Here is a 22,344-nt window from a genome sequence, read left to right as displayed (position 1 = left end):
CTCCCTTACCCTCCCTTAGCGCCATCATCCCCTCCCTTACCCTCCCTTAGCGCCATCATCCCTCCCTTACCCTCCCTTAGCGCCATCATCCCCTCCCTTACCCTCCCTTAGCGCCACCATCCCCTCCCTTACCCTCCCTTAGCGCCATCATCCCCTCCCTTACCCTCCCTTAGCGCCATCATCCCCTCCCTTACCCTCCCTTAGCGCCATCATCCCCTCCCTTACCCTCCCTTAGCGCCACCATCCCCTCCCTTACCCTCCCTTAGCGCCATCATCCCCTCCCTTACCCTCCCTTAGCGCCACCATCCCCTCCCTTACCCTCCCTTAGCGCCATCATACCCTCCCTTACCCTCCCTTAGCGCCACCATCATCCCCTCCCTTACCCTCCCTTAGCGCCACCATCCCCTCCCTTACCCTCCCTTAGCGCCATCATCCCCTCCCTTACCCTCCCTTAGCGCCATCATCCCCTCCCTTACCCTCCCTTAGCGCCACCATCCCCTCCCTTACCCTCCCTTAGGCGCCATCATCCCCTCCCTTAACCTCCCTCAGCGCCATCATCCCCTCCCTTTCCCTCCCTTAGCGCCATCATCCCCTCCCTTACCCTCCCTTAGCGCCACCATCCCCTCCCTTACCCTCCCTTAGCGCCATCATCACTTCCCTCCCTTAGCGCCATCATCCCCTCCCTTACCCTCCCTTAGCGCCATCATCCCCTCCCTTACCCTCCCTTAGCGCCACCATCACTTCCCTCCCTTACCCTCCCTTAGCGCCATCATCACTTCCCTCCCTTACCCTCCCTTAGCGCCACCATCCCCTCCCTTACCCTCCCTTAGCGCCATCATCCCCTCCCTTACCCTCCCTTAGCGCCACCATCCCCTCCCTTACCCTCCCTTAGCGCCATCATCCCCTCCCTTACCCTCCCTTAGCGCCATCATCCCCTCCCTTACCCTCCCTTAGCGCCACCATCCCCTCCCTTACCCTCCCTTAGCGCCATCATCACTTCCCTCCCTTACCCTCCCTTAGCGCCATCATCCCCTCCCTTACCCTCCCTTAGCGCCACCATCCCCTCCCTTACCCTCCCTTAGCGCCATCATCCCCTCCCTTACCCTCCCTTAGCGCCATCATCACTTCCCCTCCCTTACCCTCCCTTAGCGCCATCATCCCCTCCCTTACCCTCCCTTAGCGCCATCATCCCCTCCCTTACCCTCCCTTAGCGCCACCATCCCCTCCCTTACCCTCCCTTAGCGCCATCATCCCCTCCCTTACCCTCCCTTAGCGCCATCATCCCCTCCCTTACCCTCCCTTAGCGCCACCATCCCCTCCCTTACCCTCCCTTAGCGCCATCATCCCCTCCCTTACCCTCCCTTAGCGCCATCATCCCCTCCCTTACCCTCCCTTAGCGCCATCATCCCCTCCCTTACCCTCCCTTAGCGCCACCATCCCCCTCCCTTACCCTCCCTTAGCGCCCTCATCCCCCCCTCCCTTACCCTCCCTTAGCGCCATCATCCCCTCCCTTACCCTCCCTTAGCGCCATCATCCCCTCCCTTACCCTCCCTTAGCGCCATCATCCCCTCCCTTACCCTCCCTTAGCGCCATCATCCCCTCCCTTACCCTCCCTTAGCGCCATCATCCCCTCCCTTACCCTCCCTTAGCGCCACCATCCCCTCCCTTACCCTCCCTTAGCGCCATCATCCCCTCCCTTACCCTCCCTTAGCGCCATCATCCCCTCCCTTACCCTCCCTTAGCGCCACCATCCCCTCCCTTACCCTCCCTTAGCGCCATCATCCCCTCCCTTACCCTCCCTTAGCGCCATCATCCCCTCCCTTACCCTCCCTTAGCGCCACCATCCCCTCCCTTACCCTCCCTTAGCGCCATCATCCCCCCTCCCTCCTTACCCTCCCTTAGCGCCACCATCCCCTCCCTTACCCTCCCTTAGCGCCACCATCCTCTCCCTTACCCTCCCTTAGCGCCATCATCACTTCCCTCCCTTACCCTCCCTTAGCGCCATCATCACTTCCCTCCCTTACCCTCCCTTAGCGCCACCATCCCCTCCCTTACCCTCCCTTAGCGCCATCATCCCCTCCCTTACCCTCCCTTAGCGCCATCATCCCCTCCCTTACCCTCCCTTAGCGCCATCATCCCCTCCCTTACCCTCCCTTAGCACCATCATCCCCTCCCTTACCCTCCCTTAGCGCCATCATCACATCCCTCCCTTACCCTCCCTTAGCGCCATCATCACTTCCCTCCCTTAGCGCCACCATCCCCTCCCTTACCCTCCCTTACCCTCTCCCTTAGCGCCATCATCCCCTCCCTTACCCTCCCTTAGCGCCATCATCCCCTCCCTTACCCTCCCTTAGCGCCACCATCCCCTCCCTTACCCTCCCTTAGCGCCATCATCCCCTCCCTTACCCTCCCTTAGCGCCATCATCCCCTCCCTTACCCTCCCTTAGCGCCATCATCCCCTCCCTTACCCTCCCTTAGCGCCACCATCCCCTCCCTTACCCTCCCTTAGCACTATCATCCCCTCCCTTACCCTCCCTTTGCGCCATCATCCCCTCCCTTACCCTCCCTTAGCGCCATCATCCCCTCCCTTACCCTCCCTTAGCGCAATCATTCCTTCCCTTACCCTCCCTTAGCGCCACCATCACTTCCCTCCCTTACCCTCCCTTAGCGCCACTATCGCCTCCCTTACCCTCCCTTAGCGCCATCATCCCCTCCCTTACCCTCCCTTAGCGCCACCATCCCCTCCCTTACCCTCCCTTAGCGCCATCATCACTTCCCTCCCTTAGCGCCATCATCCCCTCCCTTACCTTCCCTTAGCGCCACCATCCCCTCCCTTACCCTCCCTTAGCGCCATCATCCCCTCCCTTACCCTCCCTTAGCGCCACATCCCCTTCCCTTACCCTCCCTTAGCGCCACCATCCCCTCCCTTACCCTCCCTTAGCGCCATCATCCCCTCCCTTCATCCCCTCCCTTAGCGCCACATCCCCTCCCTTACCCTCCCTTAGCGCCATCATCCCCTCCCTTACCCTCCCTTAGCGCCATCATCCCCTCCCTTACCCTCCCTTAGCGCCATCATCCCCTCCCTTACCCTCCCTTAGCGCCACCATCCCCTCCCTTACCCTCCCTTAGCGCCATCATCCCCTCCCTTACCCTCCCTTAGCGCCATCATCCCCTCCCTTACCCTCCCTTAGCGCCATCATCCCCTCCCTTACCCTCCCTTAGCGCCACCATCACTTCCCTCCCTTACCCTCCCTTAGCGCCATCATCCCCTCCCTTACCCTCCCTTAGCGCCATCATCCCCTCCCTTACCCTCCCTTAGCGCCACCATCCCCTCCCTTACACTCCCTTAGCGCCACCATCCCCTCCCTTACCTTCCCTTAGCGCCATCATCCCTCCCTTACCCTCCCTTAGCGCCATCATCCCTGTCCTCCCTTACCCTCCCTTAGCGCCACCATCCCCTCCCTTACCCTCCCTTAGCGCCATCATCCCCTCCCTTACCCTCCCTTAGCGCCATCATCCCCTCCCTTACCCTCCCTTAGCGCCATCATCCCTCCCTTACCCTCCCTTAGCGCCATCATCCCCTCCCTTACCCTCCCTTAGCGCCACCATCCCCTCCCTTACCCTCCCTTAGCGCCATCATCCCCTCCCTTACCCTCCCTTAGCGCCACCATCCCCTCCCTTACCCTCCCTTAGCGCCATCATCCCCTCCTTTACCCTCACTTAGCGCCATCATCATCCCCTCCCTTACCCTCCCTTAGCGCCATCATCCCCTCCCTTACCCTCCCTTAGCATCATCATCACTTCCCTCCCTTACCCTCCCTTAGCGCCACCATTCCTTCCCTCCTTTACCCTCCCTTAGCGCCATCTTCACCTCCCTCCCTTAGCGCCATCATCCCCTCCCTTACTCTCCCTTAGCGCCACTATCACTTCCCTTACCCTCCCTTAGCGCCATCATCCCCTCCCTTACCCTCCCTTAGCGCCATCATCCCCTCCCTTACCCTCCCTTAGCGCCATCATCACTTCCCTTACCCTCCCTTAGCGCCACCATCCCCTCCCTTACCCTCCCTTAGCGCAATCATTCCTTCCCTTACCCTCCCTTAGCGCCACCATCCCCTCCCTTACCCTCCCTTAGCGCCATCATCCCCTCCCTTACCCTCCCTTAGCGCCATCATCACTTCCCTCCCTTACCCTCCCTTAGCGCCATCATCCCCTCCCTTACCCTCCCTTAGCGCCACCATCATCACTTACCCTCCCTTAGCGCCATCATCCCCTCCCTTACCCTCCCTTAGCGCCATCATCCCCTCCCTTACCCTCCCTTAGCGCCATCATCCCCTCCCTTACCCTCCCTTAGCGCCATCATCCCCTCCCTTACCCTCCCTTAGCGCCACCATCCCCTCCCTTACCCTCCCTTAGCGCCATCATCCCCTCCCTTACCCTCCCTTAGCGCCACCATCCCCTCCCTTACCCTCCCTTAGCGCCATCATCCCCTCCCTTTCCCTCCCTTAGCGCCACCATCCCCTCCCTTACCCTCCCTTAGCGCCACCATCCCCTCCCTTACCCTCCCTTAGCGCCATCATCCCCTCCCTTACCCTCCCTTAGCGCCATCATCCCCTCCCTTACCCTCCCTTAGCGCCATCATCCCCTCCCTTACCCTCCCTTAGCGCCATCATCCCCTCCCTTACCCTCCCTTAGCGCCATCATCACTTCCCTCCCTTACCCTCCCTTAGCGCCATCATCCCCTCCCTTACCCTCCCTTAGCGCCACCATCCCCTCCCTTACCCTCCCTTAGCGCCATCATCCCCTCCCTTACCCTCCCTTAGCGCCATCATTCCTTCCCTTACCCTCCCTTAGCGCCACCATCCCCTCCCTTACCCTCCCTTAGCGCCATCATCCCCTCCCTTACCCTCCCTTAGCGCCATCATCCCCTCCCTTACCCTCCCTTAGCGCCACCATCCCCTCCCTTACCCTCCCTTAGCGCCATCATCACTCCCTTACCCTCCCTTAGCGCCATCATCCCCTCCCTTACCCTCCCTTAGCGCCACCATCCCCTCCCTTACCCTCCCTTAGCGCCATCATCACTTCCCTCCCTTAGCGCCATCATCCCCTCCCTTACCCTCCCTTAGCGCCACCATCCCCTCCCTTACCCTCCCTTAGCGCCATCATCCCCTCCCTTACCCTCCCTTAGCGCCATCATCCCCTCCCTTACCCTCCCTTAGCGCCACCATCCCCTCCCTTACCCTCCCTTAGCGCCATCATTCCTTCCCTTACCCTCCCTTAGCGCCACCATCCCCTCCCTTACCCTCCCTTAGCGCCATCATTCCCTCCCTTACCCTCCCTTAGCGCCATCATCCCCTCCCTTACCCTCACTTAGCGCCACCATCATCCCTCCCTTACCCTCCCTTAGCACCATCATCCCCTCCCTTACCCTCCCTTAGCACCATCATCCCCTCCCTTACCCTCCCTTAGCGCCACCATCCCCTCCCTTACCCTCCCTTAGCGCCACCATCCCCTCCCTTACCCTCCCTTAGCGCCATCATCCCCTCCCTTACCCTCCCTTAGCGCCATCATCCCCTCCCTTACCCTCCCTTAGCGCCATCATCCACTCCCTTACCCTCCCTTTGCGCCATCATCCCCTCCCTTACCCTCCCTTAGCGCCACCATCCCCTCCCTTACCCTCCCTTAGCGCCATCATCCCCTCCCTTACCCTCCCTTAGCGCCATCATCCCTCCCTTACCCTCCCTTAGCGCCATCATCCCCTCCCTTACCCTCCCTTAGCGCCATCATCCCTCCCTTACCCTCATCCCCTCCCTTACCCTCCCTTAGCGCCATCATCCCCTCCCTTACCCTCCCTTAGCGCCATCATCATCCCTCCCTTACCCTCCCTTCTTAGCGCCACCATCCCCTCCCTTAACCTCCCTTAGCGCCATCATCCACTCCCTTACCCTCCGATAGAGCCATCATTCCCTCCCATACCCGCCCTTAGCGCCACCATCCCTCCCTTACCCTCCCTTGCGCCATCATCCCCTCCCTTACCCTCCCTTAGCGCCATCATCCTCCCTCCCTTAGCGCCACACCCTACCCTCCCTTAGCGCCATCATCCCCTCCCTTACCCTCCCTTAGCGCCATCATCCCCTCCCTTACCCTCCCTTAGCGCCATCATCCTCCCTTACCCTCCCTTAGCGCCATATCCCCTCCCTTACCCTCCCTTAGCGCCATCATCCCTCCCTTACCCTCCCTTAGCGCCATCATCCCCTCCCTTACCCTCCCTTAGCGCCATCATCCCCTCCCTTACCCTCCCTTAGCGCCATCATCCCCTCCCTTACCCTCCCTTAGCGCCATCATCCCCTCCCTTACCCTCCCTTAGCGCCACCATCCCTCCCTTACCCTCCCTTAGCGCCATCATCCCTTACTTACTCCCTCCCTTAGCGCCATCATCCCCTCCCTTACCCTCCCTTAGCGCCACCATCCCCTCCCTTACCCTCCCTTAGCGCCATCATCACTTCCCTCCCTTACCCTCCCTTAGCGCCATCATCCCCTCCCTTACCCTCCCTTAGCGCCATCATCACTTCCCTCCCTCCCTTAGCGCCATCATCCCCTCCCTTACCCTCCCTTAGCGCCATCATCCCCTCCCTTACCCTCCCTTAGCGCCACCATCACTTCCCTCCCTTACCCTCCCTTAGCGCCATCATCCCCTCCCTTACCCTCCCTTAGCGCCATCATCCCCTCCCTTACCCTCCCTTAGCGCCACCATCCCCTCCCTTACCCTCCCTTAGCGCCATCATCCCCTCCCTTACCCTCCCTTAGCGCCATCATCCCCTCCCTTACCCTCCCTTAGCGCCATCATCCCCTCCCTTACCCTCCCTTAGCGCCACCATCCCCTCCCTTACCCTCCCTTAGCGCCACCATCACTCCCCTCCCTTACCCTCCCTTAGCGCCATCATCACTTCCCTCCCTTACCCTCCCTTAGCGCCATCATCACTTCCCTTACCCTCCCTTAGCGCCATCATCCCCTCCCTTACCCTCCCTTAGCGCCATCATCACTTCCCTCCCTTACCCTCCCTTAGCGCCATTATCACTTCCCTTACCCTCCCTTAGCGCCACCATCCCCTCCCTTACCCTCCCTTAGCGCCATCATTCCCTCCCTTACCCTCCCTTAGCGCCATCATCCCCTCCCTTACCCTCCCTTAGCGCCACCATCCCCTCCCTTACCCTCCCTTAGCGCCACCATCCCCTCCCTTACCCTCCCTTAGCGCCATCATCCCCTCCCTTACCCTCCCTTAGCGCCACCATCCCCTCCCTTACCCTCCCTTAGCGCCATCATCACTTCCCTCCCTTAGCGCCATCATCCCCTCCCTTACCCTCCCTTAGCGCCATCATCCCCTCCCTTACCCTCCCTTAGCGCCATCATCCCCTCCCTTACCCTCCCTTAGCGCCACCATCCCCTCCCTTACCCTCCCTTAGCGCCATCATCCCCTCCCTTACCCTCCCTTAGCGCCATCATCACCTCCCGTACCCTCCCTTAGCGCCACCATCCCCTCCCGTACCCTCCCTTAGCGCCATCATCCCCTCCCTTACCCTCCCTTAGCGCCACCATCCCCTCCCATACCCTCCCTTAGCGCCACCATCCCCTCCCTTACCCTCCCTTAGCGCCATCATCCCCTCCCTTACCCTCCCTTAGCGCCATCATCCCCTCCCTTACCCTCCCTTAGCGCCATCATCCCCTCCCTTACCCTCCCTTAGCGCCATCATTCCCTCCCTTACCCTCCCTTAGCGCCATCATCCCCTCCCTTACCCTCCCTTAGCGCCATCATCACTACCCTCCTTTACCCTCCCTAAGCGCCACAATCCCCGCCCTTACGCTCCCTTAGCGCCACCATCCCCTCCCTTACCCTCCCTTAGCGCCATTATCACTTCCCTCCCTTAGCGCCACAATCCCCTCCCTTACCCTCCCTTAGCGCCATCATCCCCTCCCTTACCCTCCCTTAGCGCCATCATCACTTCCCTCCCTTAGCGCCACCATCCCCTCCCTTACCCTCCCTTAGCGCCACCATCCCCTCCCTTACCCTCCCTTAGCGCCACCATCCCCTCCCTTACCCTCCCTTAGCGCCATCATCACTTCCCTCCCTTGGCGCCATCATCCCCTCCCTTACCCTCCCTAAGTGCCACCATCACTTCCCTCTCTTACCCTCCCTTAGCGCCATCATCACTTCCCTCCCTTAGCGCCATCATCCGCTCCCTTACCCTCCCTTAGCGCCACCATCCCCTCCCTTACCCTCCCTTAGCGCCATCATCCCCTCCCTTACCCTCCCTTAGCGCCATCATCCCCTCCCTTACCCTCCCTTAGCGCCACCATCCCCTCCCTTACCCTCCCTTAGCGCCATCATCACTTCCCTCCCTTAGCGCCATCATCCCCTCCCTTACCCTCCCTTAGCGCCATCATCCCCTCCCTTACCCTCCCTTAGCGCCATCATCCCCTCCCTTACCCTCCCTTAGCGCCACCATCCCCTCCCTTACCCTCCCTTAGCGCCACCATCCCCTCCCTTACCCTCCCTTAGCGCCATCATCCCCTCCCTTACCCTCCCTTAGCGCCATCATCACTTCCCTCCCTTAGCGCCACCATCCCCTCCCTTACCCTCCCTTAGCGCCATCATCCCCTCCCTTACCCTCCCTTAGCATCATCATCACTTCCCTCCCTTACCCTCCCTTAGCGCCACCATCCCTTCCCTCCTTTACCCTCCCTTAGCGCCATCATCCCCTCCCTTACCCTCCCTTAGCGCCATCATCCCCTCCCTTACCCTCCCTTAGCGCCATTATCACTTCCCTTACCCTCCCTTAGCGCCACCATCCCATCCCTTACCCTCCCTTAGCACCACTATCACTTCCCTTACCCTCCCTTAGCGCCATCATCCCCTCCCTTACCCTCCCTTAGCGCCACCATCCCCTCCCTTACCCTCCCTTAGCGCCATCATCCCCTCCCTTACCTCCCTTAGCGCCATCATCCCCTCCCTTACCCTCCCTTAGCGCCATCATCCCCTCCCTTACCCTCCCTTAGCGCCACCATCACTTCCCTCCCTTACCCTCCCTTAGCGCCATCATCCCCTCCCTTACCCTCCCTTAGCGCCATCATCCCCTCCCTTACCCTCCCTTAGCGCCACCATCCCCTCCCTTACCCTCCCTTAGCACCATCATCACCTCCCTCCCTTACCCTCCCTTAGCGCCATCATCCCCTCCCTTACCCTCCCTTAGCGCCATCATCCCCTCCCTTACCCTCCCTTAGCGCCATCATCCCCTCCCTTACCCTCCCTTAGCGCCATCATCCCCTCCCTTACCCTCCCTTAGCGCCACCATCCCCTCCCTTACCCTCCCTTAGCGCCATCATCACTTCCCTTACCCTCCCTTAGCGCCATCATCCCCTCCCTTACCCTCCCTTAGCGCCATCATCCCCTCCCTTACCCTCCCTTAGCGCCATCATCCCCTCCCTTACCCTCCCTTAGCGCCATCATCCCCTCCCTTACCCTCCCTTAGCCCATCATCCCTCCCTTACCCTCCCTTAGCGCCATCATCCCCTCCCTTACCCTCCCTTAGCGCCATCATCCCCTCCCTTACCCTCCCTTAGCGCCACCATCCCCTCCCTTACCCTCCCTTAGCTCCATCATCACGTCCCTCCATTACAATCCCTTAAAGCCATCATCCCCTCCCTTACCCTCCCTTAGCACCAAGATCCCCTCCATGACCCTCCCTTAGCGCCATCATCACTTCCCTCCCTCAGCGCCACCATCCCCTCCCTTAACCTCCCTTAGCACCACCATCCCCTGCCTTACCCTCCCTTAGCGCCACCATCACTTCCCTCCCTTACCCTCCCTTAGCGCCATCATCACTTCCCTCCCTTAGCGCCATCATCCCCTCCCTTACCCTCCCTTAGCGCCACCATCCCCTCCCTTACCCTCCCTTAGCGCCATCATCACTTCCCTCCCTTACCCTCCCTTAGCGCCACCATCCCCTCCCTTACCCTCCCTTAGCGCCATCATCACTTCCCTCCCTTAGCGCCACCATCCCCTCCCTTACCCTCCCTTAGCACCATCATCCCCTCCCTTACCCTCCCTTAGCGCCATCATCACTTCCCTTCCCTCCCTTGGCGCCACCATCCCCTCCCTTACCCTCCCTTAGCGCCACCATCCCCTCCCTTACCCTCCCTTAGCGCCACCATCATCCCCTCCCTTACCCTCCCTTAGCGCCATCATCCCCTCCCTTACCCTCCCTTAGCGCCATCATCCCCTCCCTTACCCTCCCTTAGCGCCATCATCCCCTCCCTTATCCTCCCTTAGCGCCACCATCCCCTCCCTTACCCTCCCTTAGCGCCACCATCCCCTCCCTTACCCTCCCTTAGCTCCATCATCACTTCCCTCCCTTACAATCCCTTAACGCCATCATCCCCATCCTTACCCTCCCTTAGCGCCATCACTTCCCTCACTTACCCTCCCTTAGCGCCACCATCCTCCCTTACCCTCCCTTAGCGCCACCATCCCCTCCCTTACCCTCCCTTCGCGCCACCATCCCCTCCCTTACCCTCCCTTAGCGCCATCATCCCCTCCCTTACCCTCCCTTAGCGCCACCATCCCCTCCCTTACCCTCCCTTAGCGCCATCATCACTTCCCTCCCTTACCCTCCCTTAGCGCCACCTTCCCCTCCCTTACCCTCCCTTAGTGCCATCATCACTTCCCTCCCTTACCCTCCCTTAGCGCCACCTTCCCCTCCCTTACCCTCCCTTAGCGCCATCATCACTTCCCTCCCTTATCCGCCCTTAGCACCATCAGCACTTCCCTCCCTTACCCTCCCTTAGCGCCCTTAGGAGTTTAGGAGTTAGGAGTTTCTATGTTTCTATGTTTCTATAACGATGCAGTCATAAAGAAGGCAAGACAGCAGCTATACTTCATTAGGAGTTTCATGAGATTTGGTATGCCAACAAATACACTCAAAAACTTCGAGAGATGTACCGTGGAGAGCATTCTGGCAGGCTGCATCACTGTCTGGTATGGGGAGGCGGGGGACTATTGCATAATATACAGCCTCCCAACAGTGCTGGCAGGTGGACCACAGATTAAAACAGGAAATAGAAAAGGTGTGTCAGAAAGGCAATACACACCAAAGTTGCTGGTGAACGCAACAGGCCAGACAGCATCTCTAGGAAGAGGTACAGTCGACGTTTCGGGCCAAGACCCTTCGGCAGGACTAACTGAAAGTGAGCTAGTAAGAGATTTGAAAGTGGGAGGGGGAGGGGGAGATCCGAAATGATAGGAGAAGACAGGAGGGGGAGGGATGGAGCCAAGAGCTGGACAGGTGATAGGCAAAAGGGATATGAGAGGATCATTGGACAGGAGGCCCAGGGAGAAAGAAAAGGGAGAGGGGGGAAGCCCAGAGGATGGGCAAGGGGTATAGTGAGAGGGACAGAGGGAGAAAAAGGAGAGTGAGAGAAAGAATGTGTGTATATAAATAAATAACAGATGGGGTATAAGGGGGAGGTGGGGCATTAGCAGAAGTTAGAGAAGTCAATATTCATGCCATCAGGTTGGAGGCTACCCAGACGGAATATAAGGTGTTGTTCCTCCAACCTGAGTGTGGCTTCATCTTTACAGTAGAGGAGGCCGTGGATAGACATATCAGAATGGGAATGGCATGGGGAATTAAAGTGTGTGGCCACTGGGAGATCCTGCTTTCTCTGGCGGACAGAGCGTAGGTGTTCAGCAAAACGATCTCCCAGTCTGCGTCGGGTCTCGCCAATATATAGAAGACAACATCGGGAGCACCGGATGCAGTATATCACCCCAGCTGACTCACAGGTGAAATGTCGCCTCACCTGGAAGGACGGTCTGGGGCCCTGAATGGTGGTAAGGGGGGATGTGTAAGGGCATGTGTAGCACTTGTTCCACTTACAAGGATAAGTGCCAGGAGGGAGATCAGTGGGGAGGGATGGGGGGAACAAATGGACAAGGGAGTTGCGTAGGGAGCGATCCCTGGGGAAAGCAGAGAGAGGGTGGTGTGAAAGATGTGCTTCATGGTGGGATCCCGTTGGAGGTGGTGGAAGTTACGGAGAATAATATGTTGGACCCGGAGGCTGGTGGGGTGGTAGGTGAGGACCAGGGGAGCCCTATTCCTAGTGGGGTGGCGGGAGGATGGAGTCAGAGCAGATGTGTGTGAAATGGGGGAGATGCGTTTGAGAGCAGAGTTGATGGTGGAGGAAAGGAAGCCCCTTTGTTTAAAAAAGGACATCTCCTTCGTCCTGGAATGAAAAACCTCATCCTGAGAGCAGATGTGGCGGAGACGGAGGAATTGCGAGAAGGGGATGGCGTTTTTGCAAGAGACAGGGTGAGAAGAGGAATAGTCCAGATAGCTGTGAGCGTCAGTAGGCTTATAGCAGACATCAGTAGATAAGCTGCCTCCAGAGATAGAGACAGAAAGATCTAGAAAGGGGAGGGAGGTGTTGGAAATGGACCAGGTAAACTTGAGGGCAGGATGAAAGTTGGAGGTAAAGTTAATGAAATCAAGGAGCTCAGCATGCATGCAGGAAGCAACGCTGTTACATGCTCAAGGAGATGTTTTTTTTGTGAGATTGCTGTAATGGTCTCTTGGAGGTCACCTGATGTGATTTTCCTGCCGTTGTGAGGTCATGTGATGACATGTGCCCCCCCCCCCGCCCCCCGTGACTATATAAGGGTTGACTCAGGAGACACAGTGGGATTAGACCAGGTGGCGGAACCCCAAAGTGGGTGTTTGAAAAAGCTGATTGGGGTAAGTTCCAGAAATTGAGTGAAGAAGGGTTGACAAAGGTTGATATTTCTGGAAATGTAGATGAATTAAACAGTCAGGTGACTTCAGTAATTATCATGGCAGCAGAAGGATCTATACCTAGGAGTAAAAATAGGATGAATAGAAAACTGGTACCATGGTGGACAGAGGAATGTTGTCAGGCTGTAAAAAACAGAAATAGAGCATTCAGGCTAGTTAAAAGAACCCATAATATGCAGCATTTGGTTCAATATAAGAAAGCACAGGCAGTGGTGAGAAGAACTATACGTCAAGCTAAAAGGGCAAGTTGGAGGAGTTTTTGCGACAAGGTAGCACCTGTGGGAGAGATATGGGGAATGATTAAGAGGATGGGAGGAGATAGAAGGGAATGGGAGTATCCAGTAATGATATCTGAGGAGGAAACTGCAGTCTCCAGTAGGGATAAGGCTGAGGTCATGGCCAAGTCATTTGTACTGATACACAGTTCAGAAAATTTGTCTGAAGAAGGGAGAAGAAGAAGGGAAAGAATAATGAGCCAACACCCAGGTGTGTTAAGCAGGAGGGAAGGAACAGATGATATAATTGATGATCAATTTACATTAGCAGAAATGGTGAGAGCAATAAAGAGATCGAGACCAACCTCCCCAGGGAAAGATCTGATATGCTTTGTGATGCTAAAAAATCTAGAGAAGGAGTGCTCTTGAAGTTGCTGCATTTTTATAACAGAGTGTGGGAGGAGGGAAGATTACCAAGTGCATGGAAAGAAGCAGTAGTAATTCCAATAAGGAAGCCTGGCAAGGATCTGTCAAAACCCACTAGCTACAGACCAATTGCATTAACATCAAGTATATGTAAGATAATGGAAAGGATGATAACAGAAAGGTTATCATATGAGCTTGAGAAAAGGGGAATGCTGGCAAGTTATCAGAGTGGTTTTAGAAAGGGAAGGAATTCCATGGACTCAGTGATTATGTTAGAGACTGAAATAAGGAAGGCCCAGGCAAATAGAGAGTCAGTAGTGGCAGTGTTCTTTGACATTGAAAAAGCCTATGATATGATGTGGAAGGAAGGATTATTAATTAAACTGCACAAGATGGGGGTTGGTGGGAGAGTTTTTAATTGGATTAAAGATTTTTTGTTTGGTAGAAAAATTCAAGTTCGGATTGGATCACAATTATCAAAACAGTACATAGTGGAAAATGGCACACCTCAAGGTAGTGTGATTAGCCTGTTACTTTTCATGATTATGATCAATGATGTCTTCACAAAGGTACCAGTGGATATTGGTAGGTCACTGTTTGCGGATGATGGGGCCTTGTGGAAAAGAGGCAGGAACATGGACCATATAATCAGGAAACTACAAGAAGCAATTGATGAAGTGGTGGAGTGGGTTTATGATTGGGGATGTAGATTTTCAGTGGACAAAACTCAAACTGTATTTTTTTTACCAGGAAAAGGGTTGAGGTAGGGAAGAAGTTAAGGATGTATGGGGTTGAATTAGAAAAGGTTGCATCATTTAAATTTCTGGGAGTTATATTTGATTCACGATTCACATGGGCAGACCATATCAGGAAAGTTGAGGAGAAACGTAAAAAAGTAATAAATGTGATGAGATGTTTGACTGGTAGGGAATGGGGAGCAAGTTGTTCAGCTTTGAAGAGAATGTATGTGGCTTTAGTAAGATCTGTATTGGATTATGGAAATATAGTGTATGGATCAGCAGCTAGGTCTCTTATAAGGAAACTGGATGTGATTTAGGCTCAGGCCTTGAGAGTGTGCAGTGGGGCTTTTAAAACGTCATCAATGTCAGCCCTACAGGTAGAAATGGGAATAATGCCTTTGGAACTAAGAAGGATGCAACTGATGGCAAACTACTGGGCTAACTTGCAGGGGCACAATGATTCTCACCCTACTAAAGGAGTGTTGCAGGAGTGCTGGGAAAATGGGAGGTTTCAGAGGGATACCTTTAGTCGGGTAGGGAATGATATCGCGAAAGAATGTGGAGTGTTTGATCTGAGGATAAGTCCTTCAGTAGTTTATCCGGTTGTAGCTCCATGGAAGCTTGTATGGCCTGACATAGACTGGCATTTGTTAGAGGTAAAAAGGAAAGGAAGATATAAAACAGATTTGGTAAATGCATTTAACTGTCATGTGATGGAAAAGTATAGTGATTATACTCACATTTATACGGATGGTGCGAAGAAACCTGAAACAGGAGTGACAGGGTTTGGGGTGGTAATACCAGCAAAAGAATTTGGAATCAGCAGAAGAACATCTAATAAGTTAGGGGTGTTTACAGTGGAGATGCTGGCAGTGTTGGTTGCGTTGCAATGGGTGCAGAAAGCCAGACAAGCAAAGCATTGATATGTTCAGATTCATCATCAGTTCTAGCAAGTTTAGGGTCTTTTCACACAAACAGTCGGCAAGATGTACTTTATGAAGTCCTTCAGTTAGTTACAAGAATTGCAAATCAGGGAGGTCAGGTAAAATTTCTATGGGTTCCAGCACATGTAGGGGTGAAGGGGAATGAAAGGGTGGATGAGTTGGCAAAGAGGGCGTTAAAGAAAGAAAATGTGGAAATGCACATTAGTATCATTAAAGCAGAGGTTAAGTGTGTAATCTGGGAAAAAGTCAACCGAATGTGGCAAGAAAGATGGGACAGGGAGGGGAAAGGGAGGCATTTATATCAAATACAAAAGAGTGTTGCAGGTACTAGGGTAGGTAATGGAAACAGAAGAGAGGAGACTGTGTGGACTAGGTTAAGGCTGGGGCACTGTGCATTAAACAAAACATTGAAAATGGTAGGGAAACACCAGACAGGATTGTGTGAGGAATGTCAGGAAGAGGAGTCAGTAGAACATGTAGTTCTGAGTTGCAGGAAGTATGGGATACAGAGAGAAGTGATGAGAAATAAATTAAGGGAGTTGGGGATGCAGGAATTCACATTAAAAGGGTTGCTGGGCATGTGTGAGAGAGCACAAGTCGGGGTATTTTTAGCGTTTTTAAGGGGTACAGGGGTTTTTTATAGAATATGATGAATAAACAGGAATAGGATACTAGGATGGTCAAAGATGGGAGGGTGAAGTGTAGGTTTGTATATATGTGTGTCTGTGTGTGTGTGTGTGTGAAGGGATTTAGAATGTATGTCTAGTGCACATTCTGGAGCAGAGGGTGGTGGTAATGCACCATTAAGCTGGATGCCAACCGCCGTAAAACAAGATACAGACAGACAGACAGACACAGTGGGATTTCAAGTTTGTAGATTTCCAGGTGTTGTGCCTCCGTTTCTGTTGCGTGTTTGTTTTTGTGACGCAGTTTCATTTTTAAAATGGAAGTTGCGTTCTCTTACAAGATTTGTATTATTGAACTGGAAATTTGTGGCTGGAAGTGCCAATCTACTCAATTCTGACAGTTTTGAAGGGAGAGTGAAGAATTCGTCGAAGTGAAGGATTGAGAGAAGTCGGTATCGGTTGGCAGTTTAATAAAGGATCGGCCTTATTGAGTCTTCGTTGAAGAGAACCTGCATTGAGATAACTCTTGCAATAGAGCAATGAGTACATGCACAAAGTCTCTCTCGCTCTGAAAGGAATTTAAGGTCAATTGATTTAAACTTTATTTTCGGCATCGGAAATCCTGTGGACAGAACCGGCAGTAAAGGTGCGTCGGTGAAGAAATCCTTCTCCAGAGAAGTCTCTCCCAATTGAATGTGTAAAACTGTTGGACTTTCAAAGTTATCACTTTAAGAACTATATCTGACTGTATCGCTTTAAGAACTGGTTTCACATTTAACGCTTTAAGAACCAGAGCCGAGTGGAGTTGATGAACGGCTGCATACCTGTTAACCTCCGGTGAGAGTTTTCCTTTGTGTTTTTGTTCCCTTATCGCTTATATGTGTTTAATAAATGTTTGGTTGTTTTCATAAAACCTGTCTCGATTAATATTCATTGTTGCCGGTTACGTAACAGCGCCAATGCAGTAGTCGATGCAGCGAAGGAAAAGTGGGGGACAGATACCAGAATAGATTTGTAACATAGATTGTTCCACAAAGCCAACAAAATGCAGGCATAGCTGGGACCCATACGGGTGCCCATGGCTACACCTTTAGTTTGGAGGAAGTGGGAGGAGCCAAAGGAGAAATTATTAAGAGTAAGGACTAATTCCGCTAAACGGAGCAGAGTGGTGGTAGAGGGGAACTGATTAGGTCTGGAATCCAAAAAGAAGCGGAGAGCTTTGAGACCTTCCTGATGGGGGATGGAAGTATATAGGGGCTGGACATCCATGGTGAAAATAAAGCGGTGGGGTCCAGGGAACTTAAAATCATCGAAAAGTTTAAGAGCGTGAGAAGTGTCATGAACATAGGTAGGAAGGGAGTGAACAAGGGGGAATAAAACCGTGGTGAGGTATGCAGAAATGAATTCGGTGGGGCAGGAGCAAGCTGAGACAATAGGTCGGCCAGGACAGGCAGGTTTGTGGATCTTGGGTAGGAGGTAAAAACGGGAAGTGCGAGGTGTGGGAACTATAAGGTTGGTAGCAGTGGATGGGAGATCCCCTGAGCAGATAAAGTCGGTGATGGTGTGGGAGATAGTGGCCTGGTGCTCCTTAGTGGGGTCACGATCGAGGGGTAAATAAGAGGAGGTATCAGGGAAGTTGTCGCTGTGCCTCGGCAAGGTAGAGGTCAGTACGCCAGACTACAACAGCACCCCGTTTATTGGCGGGTTTAATAATAAGGTTAGGATTAGTGCGGAGGGAGTGGAGAGCAGAGCGGTCCGAAGGAGTGAGGTTGGAATGGGGACAAGGTGCGGTGAAGTCGAGACGGTTGATGTCCCGTCAGCAGTTAGCGATAAAGAGATCCAGAGCAGGCAGAAGACCAGAGCGGGGTGTCCATGAAGAAGAGGAGGGTTGAAGACGGGAGAAGGGGTTATCGGTGGGGGTGGAAGAGTCCTTGCTGAAGAAGTAGGGACGGAGACGGCGGAAGAAAAGTTCTGCATCATGGCAAACACGGAACTCGCTGAGGTGTGGGCGAAGGGGGACAAACGTGAGGCCCTTACTGAGAACAGAGCGCTCTGCCTCCGACAGTTGAAGGTCGGAGGGGATGGTAAAGACCCGGCACGGATGAGAGCTGGGATCAGAGGGGGGAGGGGGGAGGCTGGGGGTGTCAGTGGAGAGGGGAGGGTTGGGGTGAGAGGAAGATGGAGCCCCTGAGGGCCCAGGAGCTGACGGTGGGATCTGAGGAAGACGGGGTTGCAGCTGGCTCTGGGGTCTGCAGGTGTAAGATCTTGCAATCTTTGCCTAACATGACAAAGTCAAAAAAACGCAAAAGGGCTATGTTATAATAGTCATGGGGGATTTTAAAATGCAGGTCAATTGGAAAAATCAGGTTGGTAATGGATCTCAAGAGAGTGAGTTTGTTCAATGCCAAAGAGATGGCTTTTTAGAGCAGTTTGTCATTAAGCCCACTAGAGGATCAGCTATACTGGATTGGATGTTATGTAATGAGCCGGAGGGAATTAGGGAGCTTAAGGTGAAAGAACCCTTAGGAAACAGTGATCACAATATGACTGAGTTCAACTTGAAATTTGACAGGGAGAAAGTAGAGTCTGATGTAGTAGTATTTCAGTGGAGTAAGGGAAATCACAGTGGTATGAGAGAGGAGTTGGCCAAAGTAAATTGGAAGGAGCTGCTGGCAGGGATGTCAGCAGAGCATTTCTAGGGAAAATGAGAAAGGTGCAGGACATATGTATTCCAAAAGTGAAGAAATACTCAAATGGCAAAATTGTACAACCGTGGCTGGCAAGGGAAGTAAAGGCTTATGTAAAAACAAAAGAGAGGGCATACAACAAAATAAAAATTAGTGGAAAGGTAGAGGATGTGAAGTTTTTACAGAGAGCAGCTAAAAATATCACTGGAACGGAAAAGATGAAATGTGAAAGCAAGCTAGCAAATATTATTGAAGTGGATAGTAAAAGCTTTTTCAAGTATGTAAAAAGTAAGAGAGATGAGAGTGGATATAGAACCGCTAGAAAGTGAGGCAGGAGAAATAATAACGGCGGACAAAGAGATGGCAGATGAACTAAATGAATGTTTTGCATCAGTCTTTCCTGTCGAAGACACTAGCTGTGTGCCAGATACTGTACTGAAGGAAGAGAACTGGGTGCAGTTACTGTTATGAGGCAGAAGTTGCTCAAAAAGCTGGAAGTCCTAAAGCTACACAAGTCACTGGACCAGATGAACTGCATCTTAGGGCACTGAAAGAGGGATTGTTAGAGATTGTAGCAACATTAGAAATGATCTTTCAAAAATCATTGGACTCTGGCATAGTGCCAAAGGACTGGAAAATTGCAAATGTCACGCCAGTCTTTAAGAATGGAGGAAGGCAGCAGAAAGGAAATTTTAGACCAGTTAGCCTGACGTCAGTGGTTGAGAAGATGTTAGAGTCAATTGTTAAAGACAAGGTGATGGCATATTTGGTGACACAGGACAAGCTAGGACAGAGTCAGCAAGGTTTCCTTAAGGGAAAATCCTGCCTGATGAACCTGTTGGAATTCTTTGCAGAGTTTACAAGTAGGATAGATAAAGGGGATGCAGTGGATGTTGTATATTTTGACTTTCAGAAGGCCTTTGACAAGGTGCCACACATGAGGCTGCTTACCAAGTTAAGAGCCCGTGGTATTACAGAAAAGTTACTAGGATGGTTAGAGCATTGACTAAAGGCAAGAAGTTAGTGAGTGAGAATAAAAGGATTCTTGTCCAGTTGGCTGCCAGTGACTAGTGGTGTTCCACAGGGGTCTGTGTTGGGACCACATCTTTTTATGCGTATATAAATGATTTAGATGATGAAATAGATGGATTTGTTGCCAAGTTTGCAGATGATACGAAGATTGGTGGAGGGGCAGATAGTGCTGAGGAAACAGGTAGGATGCAGAAGGATTTAGACAGTTTGGAGAATGGGAAAGAAAGTGGCAAATGAAATACAATGTTGAAAATTCACAGTCATGTACTTGTCAGTAGAAGTAGATATGCGGAATATTTTCTAAACAAGGACAAAATCCAAAAATAAGAGATGCTACTTCTGACCTCAAAGGTAGTAATCTCAGGATTACTGCCTGTGCCACGTGACAGTGAGTATAGGAATAGAATGAGGTGGAGGATAAATGCGTGGCTGAGGGATTGGAGCAGGGGGCAGGGATTCAGATTTCTGGATCATTGGCAACTCATTTGTGACAGGTGTGACCGGTACACACAGGACAGGTTTCACTTGAAACGGGGACAAATATCCTAGCAGGAAGGTTTGCTAAGGCTATTGGGGAGAGTTTAAACTAGAATCGCTGTGGAGTGAGAACACAACTGAAGAGAATGGCTACTTAGAGTGTCAGGCTTTAGATGTTTTAGAAAGGACAGTGAGGAAGTCAAAAGAGGTGGGGGTATGGCAGTGCTGATCAGAGATAGTGTCACGGCTGCAGAAAGGAGGAAGTCATGGAGGGATTGTCTACTGAGTCTCTGTGGGTGGGAGTTAGAAACGGGAAGGAGTCAATAACTCTGCGTGTTTTTATAGACCACCCAGCAGTAACAGAGACATCAAAGAGCAGATAGGGAGACAGATACTGGAAAGGTGCAATAATTACAGAGTTATCGTGGTGGAAGGTTTTAATTTCCCCAATATTGATTGGCATCTCCCTAAAGCAAAGGGTTTAGATGGGATGGAGTTTGTTAGGTGTGTTCAGGAAGGTTTCCTGACACAATATGTAGATAAGCCTACAAAAGGAGACCTGTATTTGATTTGGTATTGGGAATATGAAGCTATCAGGCAGGAACTTGGAAGTATAAATTGGGAACAGATGTTCTCAGGAAAATGTACAGCAGAAATGTGGCAAATGTTCAGGGGTTATTTGTGTGGTGTTCTGCACAGGTACATTCAAATGAGACGGAAAGGATGTAGGGTACAGGAAACATGGTGTTCAAAGGCTTTTCAAAATCTAGTCAAGAAGAAAAGAAAAGCTTATGAAACTAGGTAATGATAGAGGTCTAGAAAATTATAAGGCTAGCAGGAAAGAGCTTAAGAATAAAATTAGGAGAGCCAGAAGGGGCCATGAGAAGGCCTTGGCAGACAGGATTAAGGAAAACCCCGAGCCATTTCACAAATATGTGAAGAGCAAAAGGATAAGACGTGAGATAATAGAACCAATCAAGTGTGACAGTGGAAAGGTGCGTATGGAACCGGAGGAGATAGTGGAGAGACTTAATGAATACTTTGCTTCAATATACACTACGGAAAAGGATCTTGACGATTGTAGGGATCACTTACCGTGGATCGAAAAGCTTGAGCATATAGACATTAAGAAAGAGGATGTGCTGGAGCTTTTGGAAAGCATCAAGTTGGATAAGTATCTGGGACCAGATGAGATGTACCCCAGGCTACTGTGGGAGATGAGGGAAGAGATTGTGGAACCTCTGGCAATGATCTTTGCATCATCAATGGGGACAGGTGAGATTCCAGAGGATTGGAGGGTTGCAGGTGTTGTTCCCTTATTCGAGAAAGGGAGTGGAGATAGCCCAGGAAATTATAGGCCAGTGAGTCTTACTTCAGTGGTTGGTAAGTTGATGGAAAAGATCCTGTGGGGCAGGATCTATGAACATTTGGAGAGGCATAATATGATTAGGAATTGTCAGAATGGCTTTGTCAAAGGCAGGTCTTGCCTTACAAGCCTGATTCAATTTTCTGGTGGTGTGACATTGATGAAGATAGAGCAGTAGATGTGTATCTGGATTTCAGCAAGGCATTTGATAAGGTACCCCATGCCAGGCTTATTGAGAAAGTAAGGAGGCATGGGATCCAAGGGGATATTCCTTCATGGATATAGAACTGGCTTGCTCACAGAAGTCAAAGAGTGGTTGTAGACAAGTCATATTCTGCATGGAGTTTGGTGACCAGTGGTGTGCCTCAGGGATCTGTTCTGGGACCCCTTCTTTAAAATGATTTTTAAAAATGACCTGGATAAGGAAGTGGAGGGATGGGTTAGTAAAGTTGCTGATGACACAAAGGTTGGGGGTGTTGTGGATAGAGTGGAGGGCTGTCAAAGGTTATAGCGGGACATCAATAGGATACAAAACTGGGTTGAGAAGTGGCAGATGGAGTTCAACCCCGATAAGTGTGAAGTGGTTCATTTTGGTAGGTCAAATATGATGGAAGAATATAGTATTAATGGTAAGACTCTTGGCAGTGTGGAGGATCAGAGAGATCTTGGAGTCCGTGTCCATCGGACACTCAAAGCTGCTGTGCAAGTTGACCTTCATCAAGTGTCGGATTGAGTTTAAGACCGGAGAGGTAATGTTGCAGCTATATAGGACCCTGATCAGACCCCACTTGGAGTACTATGCTCAGTTCTGGTCGCCTCACTATAAGAAGGAAGTGTAAACTATAGAACGGGTGCAGAGGAGATTTACAAGGATGTTGCCTGGATTGGGGAGCATGCCTTATGAGAATAGGTTGAGTGAACTTGTCCTTTTTTCCTTGGAGCGACGGAGGATGAGAGGTGACCTGATAGAAGTGTATAAGATGTTGAG

The sequence above is a fragment of the Mobula hypostoma genome, chromosome 26, assembly GCF_963921235.1.
Source record: "Mobula hypostoma chromosome 26, sMobHyp1.1, whole genome shotgun sequence".
In the NCBI taxonomy this organism is placed as follows: Eukaryota; Metazoa; Chordata; class Chondrichthyes; order Myliobatiformes; family Myliobatidae; genus Mobula; species Mobula hypostoma.
The sequence above is the reverse complement of the archived record's forward strand: the minus strand, read 5'-3'. Positions refer to the sequence as shown.